This window comes from Bemisia tabaci, chromosome 8, assembly GCF_918797505.1.
Source record: "Bemisia tabaci chromosome 8, PGI_BMITA_v3".
Lineage (NCBI taxonomy): Eukaryota > Metazoa > Arthropoda > Insecta > Hemiptera > Aleyrodidae > Bemisia > Bemisia tabaci.
In genome coordinates this window covers 17,383,522-17,400,069 of record NC_092800.1, presented here as the reverse complement: position 1 = coordinate 17,400,069, position 16,548 = coordinate 17,383,522, and the positions used below count along the sequence as shown (strand labels likewise).

The 16,548-nt window shown below is 43.1% G+C and overlaps 1 protein-coding gene across 1 annotated transcript in view; it reads right to left on the bottom strand.

The window, feature by feature from the left end:
- Positions 1 to 16,548, bottom strand: part of zfh1 (Zn finger homeodomain 1) — a 253,000-nt gene that overhangs the window by 161,717 nt on the left and 74,735 nt on the right. The window lies entirely within an intron of this gene.

The window sequence follows — 16,548 nt, the reverse complement described above, 5'->3', positions numbered from 1 at the left end:
CATTTCCCGCTTTCTCAGGCAGTGTTCCCATTCCACGTCCGTTCGGGATTCGGAACTTTTTTGTTCCAATTTCTCCCACTCCATGACCGTTAAAATTTCCGGGATTTTTTTTTATTTTTCAAAAGTTCCTAGAAAGTTCCGGAAAAGATCTCACAAAAGATCCGGAACATTTCGGGAAAGTCGAAAGTTCCGGGAAGTCTTCAGGAAAATGTCAAAAGTTCCGAAATTCGGCACTAATTCCGGAAAGTGGGAGCACTGCTTTCAGGGTAGCTTCGCAAGTCCCCGTGAAAAAGAGCAACAACAATAATTTAAACAGTGCAGGCTCACGCAGGCAGGATGTCTACTGAAACAGGCTGACCAAAAATCAGTTCTTTTACAGTACTTTTTTAGTACATTCCCAAGAAATTCAGTACCACCTCAACAGAAAAATTCAGTACTGTTTCAGAGTCAGTGACGAAATTCGAAAAATTTCAAAAATTTGAATTTCTCGCATAAATTGCGACAAAAATGACACAAAAAATGAAAAAAATTCCGGACCTTCTTTCAGAATTTACGCACTTTTTCAGTGCTTCCGGACCGTTCTTGAAAAATCAGTACTATTTCCGGAATTTCCGAAAATTCCAGATTTGTAGACACCCTGGCAGGGAGTATCTCTTCTGTGCCAAGGAAGAACGACATATTATGAAATATTATTTGTATTTTTGCCAATTAACTATTTTTAATTTCTTACACTTTCATCTTGTTCAGGAGTTACTTTCCAGACTTTCCGTTGTGTGATTGGGTTTCCTCGTGAAATTTTGAAGAGAGAAGAATAGCGAAGTACTTTAAATAATACTTGACTAAAGCCTCATTGGTCTACCTATGCCCATTCAAGAGGAGTAAAAAAGCCCCTTCTTTGGGAGGCTTCCTCCGACTTTATCTTGACGTAAGCGCATGCAGAAAAGTAATAAGTTCAAAATTACTCACACATGCAGTTATAAGTAGACACACAGATCACCATTTTTCATACCTGAAACAAAGTAAATCAAAATGATAATATAGTAAAATATGTAATTTGAGCTTGAGAGCTTTAGCATCGATTTGGGATTGAAATTGAGCTTTTTATCGTATTTTTGCGTAAAAATTTTGGTACTAATTATTTCAGACTCATTTTGGAAACAACGTATGTGCTCTGCATTTTCTTATACCGATAGGTGTGCTGATTCCTTCTCTTCTACTGTTTCTCCTTTTTCTTCTATACCTTCCTCTTCTACCCGTCCCTTTTTCTTTCCTATTTATTTTCCTTCCATTCCATGTTCTCTTTCTTCCACTCCGATTTTGATTGTCCCCCATGCAGATAAGCGCTATAATGCATGAGCCAGAAATACCAGTTCCTCACTCCAGAATGTAGCCCATTTGTTTTTCCTTTATGAAAATAGCACGCGATTCGAAGCGATGCATTTTTTAGCCGGGCAAAACACAGCAAGAGTGATGAAGGTGGCTACAGGACGGGAGGGGGAGGGGGATAAAATGCGCTTATGAAAGCAAAACTTTTAAAAGTGAGGAATGAAATAGCTCCGAGCTAGGCAGAAAATCAATGAGAACGTCCATCACGACTTCTTGTGTTGTCGGATTCGGCGCTGAAATCCCAAAATTTCAGCAATTTCTGCTGAAGAACGATTATCTGTGGCAACAATTGTGAGAACCTGCGGATGGTGGAACACCGCTGATGCTCCGGCCGAGTGAGATTATTTCTGAGGAGGAACCGTTTCGGATGAGTCTCCCCCCCCCCCCGCCATTTTCTCTCCCCCCCTTACCACCTTCGGCCACACGCAATTTTCAAGGAATCCAAGGACTATACTGCCGTGCTAAGGAAAAACGCCGGATGAACATTCGAAAGTTGCCAAATTCCCTTCGATAAAATGTTTATTTTGAAGGAAAACTATGCATATTTTACCTTGAAAATTTTAGAGACTTTAGGTGAAATTGCGAACAAAATTATCTGAAAAATTGGAGGGAAAATATTCATGAGTTTACCAGGAAATTCGTGTTTTATCAAAGGAAATTTGGCAACGCCTGGAGGTTTATACGGCGTTCTTCCTTAGCGCGGCAGTACTGTCGTTTATTTTCGAGGAGAAAATGAATAATTTCATTTGAGATTTTCAGATAATTTAGATCTGATCGCGAAAAAAAAAATATTGAAAAAATTAGAAGACAGAAAAAGAAGACTAGGGAAAAAAGGAAAGTAAGAGGAATAAAAGGAGAAAGAGAAGAAAGGAAGAAAAAAAGGAGAAGGAAAGGAATAAAGGAGGAGAACAAGAATATTTTTATAAATTTTATAAATTTTTTCTCCATAAAAGGAGAAGAACAAGAGAAAGAAGAAGAAGAAAAGGGAAAAGGAGATGAACAGGAGGGAGAGGAAGAAAAAAGTTGTAAAGGGAGGAGGAGGAAGAAGACAAGAAGGAAGAACGCCACAGGAGCCTCCAAGACTTTGCCTCATTTCCTCCGATGGAACGCTCATTCTTAGAAAAAATGAATAATTTTTCGCGAAATTTTCCGATAATTTAGATCTGAACGCGAATAAAATTCTTGAAAAAATTCGAGAAAAAAAATTACCACAAAGTTCCCTGGAAATTTACATTTTATCAAAACAAATTTGGCAACACCTGGAGGCTCATGCGGCGTTTTCCCATATTGCACGGTAGTTTTCTCGTTTCCAGCAGCCGTGCTTTCCAAGCTCGAGAACAAAAGACACGGAGCTTCGCCGGGCTTTCGGAGCTTTCGCGTCGTCATCGCGGCCGGGGCTTCAGAGACCCGACAAACCTCTTAATTGTGGCCGCCCCCCCCCCCCACACCTCCGCTGCCCGGCGAGAAAAGCAAAGAGTGGACTACATACATCCTACATCTCCGCCTCGCGTGGTTCCCTTTTGAAAACCGCAATCCTAGCCCGGCGCAGGGCCCTAATTCACTTTTTGTGTACTCGTCATGCGGCCAGCCTTGCCGTTCCGTCCAAAAAAATTCACCTGCCCCCATGACCGCGCCGAGGAACCTGGAATTTTTTCCCGCCCGCTCGGCAACGGTGCGCGGTGCCACGACCTGCGGGTCGAGTTTTGCATCGTTATCGATCGATAGATAGCATTGCTAAGATAGGGATATGAAAGGTCGTTCGATAAAGGTTCGACAATTCAGGCTCTGGCCGCGGATCGTCCCACGGGCAATTTTTTTCGGTCCGTTTAAACGCATGAAAAACGACCGATACAGCTATTGGCGTGGCGTGCTTTGCAATATATCGATTCATCTGCCTTTTAAATTTACCCAGCATTTCGGCAATACCGAATTTTCTCCATTTAAACCTATGGAAATGAATCGATTCTTGGAGGGGCCAAGTGCTTCGGCGAGAATCGATTATTTAGTAAACGTTTTTACGTACGTTTTCACAAGCGTTACGTTATTTAGAAGCGGCCCTGAAGGATCTCAACATTAGGACGCTGCTACGTTCAAAATCTGCTGATGGAAATGATTACGCGAAGAGATCGATAAGAAAGTTATTTTCTCGTAGATCAGACAACACCATCTCGCGAACGGGTGAAATATTAAAAGTTCAATAAAAGATATACTTACGTCAGCATCAGGCTGGCGTGGGGTGAGGAGGGGGGCAAAGGGTGAGCGGGGTCGAAGGGGGGAGGGGGGAGGGCAGTGGCGAAGGGCTAACACAGCGGTAACACCTGAGGGCCACATGTCGCCGGTGAGGTTGTGGCTTGGCATCGTGGCGCGGCGCGGGAGACATTATGAGGTGCCGCGGGATGTTGTCACAATGAACTTGTTCAGTAACTTTTAATTCTTGCATTTTTGGAAAAGAGAGAAAGAACATACTGTAAACTGATGCACAGACCATAAATTGCGTCAGAGACATCCGCAGACAAGAGACAAGAGACCCTCCATTGGTATCCTGACAATCGTGGAAGTTTTTACTTTCGGGACTTCAACATTCAACTGCTGACTTACCTACTAGATGGATGTTGAAAAACGTGTTGAGTATTTTGTTTGGGAAACATACCGAAGTTTGGTAAACGTGTTTACCTCATTATGTAACCCGGCGCTCATCATTCACCTGGTGGGTACGATGGCTGTTGGTTCCACACATTTGTCCATAAGGAAGTGTTGAATCCCCGAAAGTAGAAGTTTCCACCTGTCGCCAAGAGGACAGTGGAGGGTCTCATGTCTCTGGAAAGATTTCACGATCTACAGGGTACCAGATATTTTAAGACACCATCGTGGTTATCCTGGCGATTCGCGGTTAAGACATAGAGAGACCCTCCGCACTAACCTCTTGGCGACAGGTGAAAACTTTTACTTTCGGGGATTCCATACTTCTTTGTGAACAATTGATAAGGTAGCAGTTTTGTAAACATACCGAAGTTTGCCACACTTGTTTGGCTCATTACGTCATCCAAGGCGCACTGTTGCTCCCGTAATTGTTCATTGGGAAGGGTTGAATTCCCAGAAGTAAAAGTTTTCGCCTGTAGCCAAGAGGCCAATGAAGGGTCACTTGTTTCTGTTTGTGATTTTATTTTATTTTTATGAAGTTGGCAATGCAGGAACCACGACGAGCTTCAACACGGGGTCCCGGGTGGAGATGGACGTATGTCGACACCGTGTGTCGGTGTTATTGCTTGTTCACAGCTACCGGGAAGGGATGAAGGGGGGGGGGGTCATGATTCCAGCCTCCTACAGGATCGGATCGTAACTTGTGAACTTATGTCACAGGTGGCGGAGTGAATCTGTGCAGCGGCGCGATGAATTTATTCAGCCGATCAGAATTTCAGAGGTCGATTAAGTTCGTTGCAGCGCGGAGTGAAGGGGCGAAATAGAGGGAATATATTTCAGAGGCCCTGCGCTAGTAATCTATGAAACGTAATAAAGTGAAGCAAAAGTTAAAATCGGAGATCAACGCTACTTTTCGCCTGGTGATGATTGAAGAGCAACTTCTTGAGCGGACAGCAAAAAAGTCCGTGCGCCTACAATTTTTAGTGTATGCAACACGGACACTCGTTGAGCGCGAATAGTTGCGTTCAGGCTTTGCCACTGAGAACAGAGACAGTCATCGATAAAATGGGAAATCAAGTTTCACCGTTTGCGACGTAGATTACATCCTGTCATACTTTATTTTCCCGACAGAAAACCCATTTGCATAATTCTGTGTAAACTTCCTTCATTTTTATCCTCCATTACCAGTTTATAATCTTCATAAATAAGTAATAAAGTAAGCATGTTTCCCTTCGCAAAAATAAAATAGGAGTCAAAAATTGTAAAAAATCGTGATTAAGACACGAGGTTGTGAACTTCCTCGGAACACTCTATTCCGATGAGCGTTCCTTTATATTGACTTACATTTGGACAAGCACTACAGTATGAACATTTAGACGTTGGCCAACTTCCCACTATGTAGTATTTATTTGTATAGACAAAGTAATTTTCTTATAAAGTTGTATTCGCAATTTAGAGAGATCTTCGAATCTCATACTCTCTCTACACTGGAAAAAAGTAGCTTCGGTTTAGAGTCCAGATTCTTGATGACATTGACAATTAAGAAAAAGACTCGATTCAATCCGATTTTTCCTTGAATCGAAGAGCCGAGCCTCTTGATTTAGGTGGATTTCCTTTTGATCCAAGCAAAAAGTCCGATTGAATCAAGAGTATCTTTTCTTGTCAATGTTTTTGAGAGTCTGGACTCTAGATCCAGGCGATTGTTTTTTCCAGTGTAGTTGGAAAAACAATATTCGCAAGGTCTCCTGCTAAATTCACATTTCATCGAGGGAAATTTGGCATCGCTGGAGGACTCACACGGATTTCTCTTTAAGGAAGGCAGGACAAAACGAACTCAACCGATACGCATCACGTCAATTCGGCTGAAAGCTCCAGGTTGACGCAACGACGGGGCCCAACGAAAAACAGCCGTGCGGAAACGCGGGGAGGAGGGGGGCGGGGGGGCGTGGGGGGGGGCGCCCGAAAAGTTCTACGGCGACGGGGGCAAGGTGAGGAGGGGGGAGCGTCACCACAGGGCGGACTCAATAGTGGCCATAGATAAAGCTTTCGTAGCGTTCTGTTTAGCTTTTACTTAAAACTTTTACAACTTAGCACGTTAAATCGGCTTTAGTGACCCCTCGGTCCATTTATTAAGTAAACTACCTAAGCTGAAGCGCCACACACCCCCGGCCGGACCTCTCGCCGGCTCCCATCGATTCCCAGGACCTCGAGGTCTTCGGTTGACCTGTTCTTTTCGGGGACCGGGAGCCGGGAAAGTTGGGGCCGACGCACAAGGGGGTGGGTATTCTTATGAGGGAAGGAAAAAATCAGATGAGAAAAACAACTGGACGTATATCTATCAATAGGAATTATGTGCATTATGAGGAGAGTCCTGTTATGCACATATTCTTATGGGTTTCAGAGTTCACGTCTTAATGCACTTAGTACCGTTTGGCAGAAATACGTCCATCTGAAGGTAATATGTTTCGCCTTCAATGTCAACTGACGGCAATATGGCTTGCACTCGTGCCCGAATAGTTATCTCATAACGCCTTTCATATTCTTCATTGGAACTGAACCCAAGTCAAGTTCTTCGAATATATTTCGCCTTCAATGTCAAAAGACGGCAGTATGGCTTGTACTCGCGCCCAACTCATAACGCCTTGCATTTTCTTCATTGGAATTCAACCCAAGTCAAGTGCTTGAGTTACTGTTTGAACATATTTCGCCTTTAAAGTCAGCTGACGGCAATTTGGCCAGCACCCACGCCCGAATAGTTATCTCATAACGTCTTGCATTTTCTTCATTGGAACAGAACCCAAGTCAAGTGCTCGACCATGCATTACTTCCCCGAGTAGATAGGTTGCTTCAAGGATGAGTCAGATATGTCGTTCCTAAGTGCCAAATACACCTGCGAGCTACACGCGCGTCTTGAGCGGCGTGTAGGCCTTCGGCCGTGTTCGGCAATCTCTGTAGCCAATCAGGTTTCAACTCGCTGCAAGTGACTTGCTTAATGTAGAGTCCCTTTGTACTGAGAGTTAAGACAACACCCCCTCATAAAGTCACAAACGGGAATAAAGAATACACAAATTGAAAGTTTTTCGTAATATTTGATCGGCCCATTCTCAAATTCCTTGCTCCGTTCCTTCTCTCATTCCGTTTGTTCCTTATCGAACCCGTAATTCCCCGGTCCATTCCAGATTATTATCTTTGCAATTGGCGAATATGTAATCTTTATTCCCGTTTGTGACACTGTGGAGGCCTAAAATACGGTAACCAATCAGAAATGGATTCACATTCTTTTAACTCTCAGTATAAAAGGACTCCATAAGTGACTTGCTTAAAGTAGGATCGGATCCTACTTTTTGCGTCTAGCAGGCAGTTGTATCCGGCGCTTAGCAGCAAGGTTCAATCCAATTGTAAAAGCGTCTCATTTTTTGGACAGTATGAGACCACTTTGCGACGAGGAGCTTGCCGTGACACGGCGGGCGCGACAAGCGGCGCCGACCTTCCGAAAATGGCCACTAAATTAAAAGGTATTTTGTAAGTTGGCTCGAGTGGCTTTCTCGATTATTAGCCTCCTTAATCGCCTTTTCCGGCCGCGCTACGGTGAGCAAGGATTTCAGGACCAAGACTCTTCGGCCTGGGAAATAGACGGTTCACATGACGTCATGGCGCGCTTACCGAAAAATGGAGCTTGATCCCAGATTAATTCTTCCATCTCTGGAGGAATATTGCCGTTTACTGCTGTTTTGTCCAAAACTGCGTCATTTTTTGCGCACTAACGGCTTTCTCAAGTGTCTCGTTTTGGTACAATTAAGACGGATTCCACTGTTTTAGCCATTTCAGTGATTTCATCTACAGGAGATCAGGCGAATTTTGAAGGAAACTCAATTTCGAAAATTCGACACTACCTGCTCTCTTCGCAAACACGCGGCAAAGATCGCTCCAGTTTCCCTTTATTTTCTATGTCTATCGCTCTGTCTATTGATTTCGATAATCAGCCCCCAACGTTGTGGCACAAATTAAAGTCTCTATTCCAAAGAAAATCGAAAAAAGCGAAATTTGTCAACTCTGCGCGGAACGCGGGCGAGATGATTTCGAAAAGGTAACAAAAATAAAGTGGCCAGGATTCCAGGGGTAGTTGAATAGTCGGAGGGAAGTTAATATCCCAGCGAAAGGTACATTTTCCGCCCCATTCAATAAAGAATATAAGACAATCTCGCCGGGTCTCGTATTACCGCATCGGCAAGTATTTCTAATATTGGCCCCCGGAGCTATATCGGCGAGCCGTGATACGACCCTGCATTCTTGTACCGCTATCGAATGACCTCTATCGATATAAAATACTGCTATGATAGGGAAGTATCGAGATATCGATTCACCGATCGAAACTCCCGCCGCTCATGGCTCAAGATTTCCCGACGTCCGAGGATTTCCCCTTTTTACGATGCTAAAACAAAGGTATTTTTTCTTGATCTACTCCGAGCTCCTTCATCAAGTGAAAATTCTCTACCGTTCTCGCTTTGTCCGATGATGATCGCAGTTTTCCGACGATATTAAGTGTTGCTCAATGGAGCTCCTGAAATTTCAAAGGATTTGCGATTCGATCATTGCTTTGGACATGGTAGGTATTGTGAGGAACCCGATAGGAATAGCTCCAAAGGCGGATCCAGCAATTTGGCAACATCGGGTTTCCTCCATTTAAACCTACGTTAAATAATCGATTCTTGTCGGAGCACTTGGCCCCTCTAGGAATCGATACATTTCTAAAGGTTTAAACGGATAAAAAAAAGTTGCCATTTTGCTGCCAATTCGACGCGATTTTTTGTTTGCTTTGTTTTATTTTTACCAAACCAAAGTTAATTTCACGCAAATCAAGTTTTGGAATCGCTGCATCATTTAAACATCGTCCTAGTCTCTGAATCGTTGCAATGGGCCTGTTGCAAACTTTTGCTATATCAAAACTAAGATTTGTTTCTTATAGATAATGCCTCAAAAATCACGATGAGCGCATTGGCAAAGTCTGAAATGCACTCATAACTTCACAATCTGCGTAAGAAATTTGCGGTTTTTTGAGCTTCCCGCTTCAAAAACGATACTACGGCACAGGTGAACATTTTGTTAGAGGAGGCGTTCCATCGTCGGCAATATTCATCATGGCCGACGCCAATTCGCCAAAACACGTATGATGAGACGAGCTAACACCTGAGCAGCATTAGACCAGATAACAATCGGCGTGTTTACGTTCATATTTTCCTCGCCCGCCTTGATTGACCCTGAACTCACCTCGAATTACGCGCGGAACTGCGGAAGCGTCGGCCATGATGAACATTGCCGACGATGGAACGACTCCTCTAACAAAATGTTCACCTGTGCCGTAGTATCGTTTTTGAAGCGGGAAGCTCAAAAAAACGCAAATTTCTTACGCAGATTGTGAAGTTATGAGTGCATTTCAGACTTTGCCGATGCGCCCATCGTGATTTTTGAGGCATCATCTGTAGGAAACAACTCTTATATTCGCTCTAGCAAAAGTTTGCAACAGGCCCATTAACATACATATTTATCCATTAAACCGGGCAGGGACCGTCAAAAGAAATGACGCGTGGTCCTAATTTAGCGGGGATTTTAGCGTCGCGCAAGCCAAGAAAGGGCGCACGGTCAAGTGTCGAGTCATCTTCACAGTGTGTTGTGCCTTCAATCCAGCCGGCGGGAATGTGTCTATACCCGTAGTCGAATAGTTGTGCGCAAATAACTCTCGCATTGCGTTTGGTGCGATGCGAGAAGTATTCATGCAGTCTTGTAGGCGCTAATATGCGTTTGACGCCGACCGCACTGTTTGGCGCAATGCGTGAAGTATTCCTACGGTCTTGCAGGCGCTGATATGAGTTTGACGCCGACCGCACCGTGATTGGCGCGATCATCCGGACTGGTTCGGTTACAGGCCACTCCAGAACCCAAATTCATAAAAAGATCATAAGATAGTGGCTGCCCTTCCTCCGGATTGATAGATGGATGGAATTAAATAACCGGGACATATCAGTGGCTAGAGTCAAAAAATGTGTATCTCTACTTCATCGTTTAAAATACTCTGACCCTGTTTCATTTTTTTTATAAAAAAACTAATCAAAATCTCTCTCTGAAAATTGCTTCGAATATTTTTGGACTGAGAGCAAAATTCACGGAGGAGAAGAAAACCTAGAGAAAGTACCCCCAAGAAAAGAAAGTTCAACAGGAAAGCACCTAGTCTGGAAAAAAATGAATTGCATGGAATTCATTTTTTCCAAATGTGACTAGGTGCTCTCCTGTTGAACTTGGCTCAATTCATTGATAATTTATTTCAATATCTTGCGTCTAACTTTTCACTAAATGCGCCGTAATATGTAGGCAAAAAGTCAATTTGGCCCCTAAAAAATCTTCAATGGCGCCTAAAAATCGGGCTTGATGCGCCACATGGCTCCTAAAACGCAAAGGTGAGTTTCGAACACTGGAGTCAATCGAATTCAATGCAGGTTGTCGTCGGGGAAGGAGCGCTGAGCGAAAAACCCGCGTGGTGGCGCGCAGCGTGGCGGCGCCTCGGGGGAGAGCGTGGGACGCGGTGTAAAAATATAAAGATGATTTAGGGGCTTAACGAGGACAACAAGTGGGTACTTGCAGGAAGATTTAGAGGAGCAACCTTGTAACAGTTCTTCCTCTCCGCCGCGGAACAAGGTACTCCGCCGACCACCTACCGCCGACCCTCGCCAAATAAATCAACTCCCAACGACCGACTCCGGACTCCTCCGATACACGCCGCGCCGGGGACTTCGCTCCATCCGCACAGTCTAGTGATAGGTCAATTTTATCGCAGATGAGGTGAGTTGGCGTCGTTGCGAATTTTTCCTTGCTTTCAAATTCTCTGAATTTTACCTGATAATCACGAACTTATGGATGAACCGGATTAGAGAGAATAGACCGAATGAAATAGCTCGACAATTTTTTATTGCTTTAGCTGAAAGTTCTGACAGAGCTACTTTTGTTGTAATATTTATAATAATTTTTCTGAAATGGAAAATAGTACGTAAAAAATACTTTAAGAAATTAGAAAATTCACCGCCTATGGTGACATCATCTGGCGGTATTTCCCATTTAAACACATGCATGTATTTTGGCAGATTAATGTAGCTATATGCTATCTTTTTGGTTAAAATATGTGTTTTTTACAGACAAAGGGAGAAAATGATTGACTACTATAGGGTCTTTCCTCTTTCGTGAATTTCCGTTAATTATTCCACAATCTACCTCCTTTGTCCATTGCAACCACCCGCTCCCACCAATAGGATCCGATCATATCTTTTTCGTCTTCTTTTTCTCTAGCTTTGTCTACCAATTTAAACAATCAGCTTGCTGCTAACTCTTGATTTGAATCTTAATTTCTTCTTCAGCTTTCGTTATTACAGGCTAGGCAATCATGAGTTTGCCCAAATAATTGAGCGAACAGACAAAACATGATTAAAAACATATATCCAACTTCACTGAGAAAAAGCTATGGTTTATAAACCAATTCGGGGTTCATATGGAATACCACTAATGGTAATAAAGGCAACATACAATAATAGCACATATACCTTAGTATGGTATGAGATACCTTAAGGTGGTTCACAAACCGAGAATCATTGATTCATTTACGATAATTAGTAGTATTTCATATGGACCATCTAATTGTGGTATAAAGCCATAGATTTTTCTCCGTGTTGCCCAGTCTGTGAGGCAAATGTTCGATCTGAATATTTTTCGCGCGTGGCATAATCACACTAAAAAATTGCGCAACAACCACGAAAACTCGCACACTTACACCCCGGGAAAAAAACATAATAAAAAAGGGAACAAAGACAGGACGAAACGAAAGTTAATTTTTCCCGAACGCAAACCGAACTTAGAGTAAGCATTGATAATTTTAATTCTCGCGCTCACTTGCAAATAGATCCCCGGGGGAAGATTAAAACCCCGGTTATTGCCGCAGCATCCCTCCACAAAAATCCCTTCCGCCGATAACTGTTTAAGTTACATTAGGTGATCTGTACTCCTTTCGAAAAAAAAAAAGTTCCCGCAACATGCGTGCAAGGGGAGGTCGCGCACAGTGTGCTCTTGGAAATAAAAATCTGGCCAAACTGTTCGATAGCTTTATCAGCTCATATTTAAGTGATTATATCGCCGTTTCTCCCGCAAAAAAGTGTATATACATTTCATGTTGCCAAATTTATACTCTTGCAAATTGCATTTTTACCAGGAGAATCTTGAGCATTTTCTGCTGATAATACAACTGTTTTTCTCTTGATCTCATGCAAAAATTAAAAAAAATTAGAACAAAAATTGCACAGGTACACTTTTCTGCCAGTTATGTTCCTCCGCCAGGGAGGGGGGGGGGGCGGCGATTTAGAAACGCCAGATACTGGAATTATCATGTTGGATCAAAATCGTCCATTTTCGTCCATAAACAAGGCTCATTTTGGATTTCTACAAATTCCTCCTAAGTCTCGGCTTAGGCCTCCGCTGGAACTTGCATTTTGGGCTATAAAATTCACTAAATTTTCTTTGTGCTGCCAATCAAATTCACTGAAATTTCAAACAAATTCAACCAACAATTTCTCTGTAAAAAATAAAATGGCGGCGGAAATTTTGAAACGTCGCATGGCGCTTGTGATACTCCGGCCGGTAGGTGACGATATGATGTAGTCAGGCAAAATGATTAGCCTCAAGCAGGTCTGCTGCACATAACAGAAACAGCCGAAGGCAATCGACAAAAAAGCAATTTTCTGATGGTCAATCCGTCGCGCCTTCAAATTGGAAGCTAGGCCAAAAACACACTCCAGAGCGCGAATAGTTATCTCACCTGCGCCTTCCTTAATCCGCAAGATTAATGGACCACTAGACAAGGTACAAATTCAAGCAATCTGATACCTGTTTCTTGACCAGAATTTCACGTAGAACACGATTCACGCAACGAAATTTACTGAGACGGACTCCTAACGAAAATATTAACGTTTTTATTTCACATTGGTTACGAGGAATTTGAACTGCCCGCTCACAAGAAACTCAAAGCTCTACGAGAGTCAAATCGCGCACTACAACGGTTTCAGCAAGCTTCTCAATCGAGCAATGTTCATTTCCTACCATGTGTTGTGCAAACTATAAGCAATTTGCTATAGCTGAGCCAAAGTGTCAAGATTGAGGTTGCCAGATTTGTATATCGTAGAGACTGTCATGATAAAGTTTAGCGTGCGATGTGAATCACGTGGAGCATTGAGTTTTCATGAGCGGGTGGTTTGAATTCACGCATTAAGAATCATTAAATATCTTCGTAAGGAGTTGATTTCGGTAATTTTTGTTGTGCGCATCGTATTCTGCGTGAAATTGTAGTTAATAAACATGAATCAGAATGAAAAAATTCGTACCTTGTCTGGTGGTCCATTCTGCGTTAAATCTTAAATTCAGCGAAATGTTCACACGGATTCTACCAACTATTTCTCTGAAAAAGAAATGGCGGCGGAAATTTTGAAACGTCGCATGGCGCTTGAAATACATTGGCCGGAAGGTGACGATTTATATTTTTTTTCCGTTCGAATTTTGGCCAGATCTCGCGGTGAAACGCCACAGTGTGAGGCGGGGAGTGCGAATGTCGGGTAGAGGGGGTGAGTAGGCATCATCGTTGAACGATCTCCCCGTAAGTGGCGTTAAGATATCGGTTGATTATTCCGTTGACAACTAATTGCAAGTGTCTCGGGGCTCTCCTCATAAACTTAACTCGTTTATGGCGGGATTTATGACGAGCACCATTGCCAATTATACCCGGGCGAACGTATCGAACCTCGCTCCACCAAACCCCGCATAAACATCGCGCTTCGACCCATCGAACCCGCCACTGTACTCCGTAAAAATATCGAACTTCGATTTATCGAAATCCGATTAAAAGGGATTGCGGGCGGTTCGGCAAGCGTGGAGCGGCTCCTTTTATCCGGCCCGGGAAACTTTATTTCGAGAGTTCATAAAAGTTATGAAGAGGAATTGCCTCGGATTAATCTTGTTTACCACGATACACTTCAACGTAATTCATTTCGATAGGTCGAAATTCGATATTTTCGTAGGGTAAGATAGCTAGTTTTGATAGGTCGAAATTCGAGGTTTGATATTTCTGCGGGATTGGGTTGTGGAATCGATGGATCGAAATTCGATATTCTTGCTGGGATTGATGGCGAGTATCGATACCTCGAATCGCCGAGGAGACAATGAGGGTGAGCCCGAATCAAAGCCACGGGGGTTTTAATAGAATTAGGGGTTTAGGCGGCGGGCTTTATGGCGGATATCATTTTTGACGGATTTTCCCCGCGACGGTGTGTGTGTGGTCGTGTCTTCCCAGGGAACCAATTTTGGAAATTGAAGGGCCGTGATTTCCCTTAAGTTTCGCGCTAATTTTCCTGTGCTCTTGCGGGTGGCGGATTCGTGCTTGAACGGATTTGGAGCGACAAAAATGCCGTTACGATTTCATGCGAATGCTTTGTTTATAGCTCAATTGATGCGGGCGGTGGTCATAAAATGTTGCGGAAAAAACAAGTTTGATGCCTTTTTCGTCGTAGCTTATCCAATGTTTACACTAAGATAGTCCGGTTACTTTTCTTTTTTCTTTTTTGTCACGTGGAGGAGGTTAAGTCTGCCGTGCTAAGGAAGAACGCCCTATGAATCTTCAGAATTTGCCATATTTCCATATTATTATATATTAAGCTACAGCTTCAGAACCGGAATTTTCGGCCTTTGAGCCTGGAACGAACGTATGTCTCCGTAACTATTTATTTTCAGTGTATAAGCGAAAATTTCAGGGTGAAATATTTAAAATTCTTCACAAAAAATAGCGTTTTATTGAGGGCAATTACACTGGAAAAAAACTCCGGCGTTGGAGCCGCAATTACGGCTATATAGACATACCGTCCGTTCGGCTCAAAGGCCGAAAATTCAGCTGCTGGGCCGTAGCTTGCGATTGTTCCGGGTTCAGAGGCCGAAGCTACGGCTCCAACAGCCGGAATTTTTGGGCTTTGAGCCGGAACGGACGGTACGTCTATGTAGCCCGTAATTGCGGCTCCAACGGCCGGAGTTTTTTTTTTCAGTGTAGGCAACATCCAAAGGCTCATACGGCGTTTTTCCTCAACACGGCAGCGTAGCCCCCTCTCCGCTAAAAAACCAAGGGTCGACAGGACGGTCCGCAGCGGGGGCGGACGGAAAAAATACGGATTGTTCACAATTCACATAAGAAGTATTACGTGCGTATATATCACGCCTCATTTACCGGCGAATATATTCAAAGCGCCGACCCAACGACGGGACGTTTAGGTTGAATTTCGTGGGACCCTCCCCCCCCGCCACCCCCACCGCCCTCCTGCTGTTGGGGTTGAATAAATAAACGCCACTTGAAGGTATCGCCGAAGGGGGAGTGCATTATGGTCTATTTCCCGCCCTTTAACTGTCTTGACACTTCTTCACGGGGGCCCCATCCCCCGAGCACGGCGACATAAAAGTCAAATTTATAAATATTTGTAACTACCTCGCCGCATTCTTCTCTTTCAATTGAGGGCTTTTATTATCTACGTGACGTTTCCGTCAAAGTCCCGCGGAAAAACGCCGTATGAAAACCCGGACATTGCCGAGTTTCTTTCGATGAAATGTTTTCTAGGGAAATTATTTTCGTGGACATTTTCTTGTGGATGAGTGGAAAGGTTTACCGTTGTGAAAGCTGAGGAAATCGTGTTTCCGTGGAAGGATTACGGGAATTTTTTTAAGTTAAGTTGGGCTGAATTAGTGCAAAATCAGGAAAATTTAAAATGTTATAAGATTTGCAACTTTTTTCTTCGGAATTTTCTGACAACATTCGATTAAGTTGCGAAAAAAACTCTTTGAAAAATCCAGCGAAAATAATCCATTCATTCATCACGGAAACTATTTTCTCTGGATTTTCCAGGGACTTTTTTTCGCGACTTCATCGAATATAGTAGGAAATTTCAAGAAAAAAGGTGCTATCCTGATAAAATTTTAAATTTCTCTGATCCTAAGCTACTTCAGTTCTTTTCAACAAACAAAATTCCCGTAATACATCCACGAAAATACCATGATGTTCTCAGATTTTACAACGGGAAGCCCCTGCATTTATTTACCCGAAATTTTTCCAATTTTTCTAAGTTTTACAAAAATAACACACAAAAAAGGGAAAACAGTTCCATGCCACTAACATAAAAATTCCGTGATTTGTACCTAATTTTCCCTCATGTTTAACAAAAAACACAAAAAAACGGTGACCAAAAATTCCAAAATTCCCTCGTTTTTCCTGACTTTGCCGAAGAAAATCCTTGGCTACAAAGTAACGATGCTCCAGTTCCATAACATTTAAGAGGGGATAAAATCCATTTTGCACGGAGAAAATTCCTCAATTTTCTCGAGACTGATCTAATTCCCTCTATTTCCCTGACTTGACCCTGTTATTCCTGACATTCGCAACCCTGATTCATTCTTTATCTCCGG